The sequence below is a fragment of the Saprolegnia parasitica genome (assembly GCF_000151545.1).
Source record: "Saprolegnia parasitica CBS 223.65 unplaced genomic scaffold supercont2.11, whole genome shotgun sequence".
Lineage (NCBI taxonomy): Eukaryota > Oomycota > Saprolegniomycetes > Saprolegniales > Saprolegniaceae > Saprolegnia > Saprolegnia parasitica.
Genome location: NW_012156405.1, coordinates 737524 through 739209, shown reverse-complemented (window position 1 = coordinate 739209; position 1686 = coordinate 737524).

Genomic DNA, 1686 nt, shown 5'->3' with positions numbered 1-1686 from the left:
GATCGCGAGACCGTAGCTCGGGTTGATGCGTGTGACAAGGCTGGCATCAACCCGTGGAATCGATCTAGGCACCGACCACTGAAGAACGACAATATACTGTCCTTCATACCCTGATGGGTCGCGGCTTCCTCTGAGCGGCAATAAAGCAAGCTCACTCGCGCTCCATATCGCCAAGCGCCAGTGTGCAGAAGCGCCAAAACGCTTGCGCGAAGATCGCGATCTGACAGCTTCGAACTTCGTGTTACTGAATTATTTCTTTTAGACCAATGCAGGTGTTGCATTTGACCAAAAATCAGCCAATGTGGTTGCCCAAAGGCAGTGTTAGAGCGATTTTAGACCAATGCGCGTGCGGAATTTCACCCACCCCCTAATTGGTACTCCCCTCACAAGGAACCACAATAATTACATTCGCCTGGGTCGGGCGTCGACCACTTGCCCGTGTTTGCAAAGGTCGGTCCTCGTTTGACATTTTTCTGTCAAACGCACCTTTTTTGTCATAAATGCACTGTTTTTGTCAAAGTTAGTGGCCATACACAGTGGCACTAAAAGACCGGCTGTTCTTGGCGGCTGGACAGGGGCAAGAACAACTAACCGGCGCAACAGGCAAGTAATCGCACGGTTGGTCTGCGCATACACTGCAAAGGTGCGTCTCAACAGGGCGTATTCCTCTGCAGAGCCTGTGCACCAAGAGCGTCACCAACGCAACCCTCAGTGCACATCGTCGAGAGCGGCTCTTCTGCCGACTAGGATTTTTACCACATGTACCGGTACTGTTGCTCGCCATCCGTTGGCTTGTTCGTGCATGCTCCTCGACGTCGCCGCAGCAGCTGACACGTCACACGATCTGTTTGCGCCCATTACAACCCAGGGTACCACCACCCAAGCCTATTAGCTCCGAAGCCTGTACACGATCTGCGGCTGCATGGTTCCTAAATGGCAGTTTGACCGACTTTGCCGTACGCTCCAGCTCCAGCGCGCGTCAAGCAAGTCCCTTGGTGCGTCCAACTCAACTCGCTCGTGCTACAACCGCGTCCGCCCGTCGTGAACAGAGCCGTCGGACCAGACGCCACAACTCAGAAACAAGGAGCACCACGTGGTCTCCGCCTCCACCTTTGTGCAGCACGATTCGCAGACACGAGGCTGACACTGCAAGATTTACCATCCCCCACCAAGCATGGCCGCGCAGCCAGAGCCGGCGACTCCGATCGGCGACAACGACCTCCTCCTCGCCAAGCCGTCGACGATCCCCAAGGCGCCGTCGCACAGCTACCGGCCCGACATTGACGGTCTCCGGACGCTCGCGGTCGTCCCCGTCGTGCTCTTCCACGCGTACCCTGCGGCTTTTCCCGGCGGCTTTATTGGCGTCGACGTCTTCTTTGTCATCTCTGGCTTTCTCATCTCCGGCATCCTCTTCAAGCAGTGCCGCAACGACACCTTTACGTACGCAGGCTTTTACGTCCGGCGCGTCCGGCGCATCTTCCCGACGCTGATTCTCGTCTTGAGCGCGACGTTCTGGCTCGGGTACCTCTACCTCATGGCGCCCAAGCTCAAGGCAATGGCCGCGACGATGCTGGCGGCGTCGCTCTTTAGCGCCAACCTCCAAGTGCTCTCGCTCACGCACTCGTACTTTGACATTGACGTCAAGACCAACCCGCTCTTGCACCTCTGGTCGCTCGGCGTCGAGGA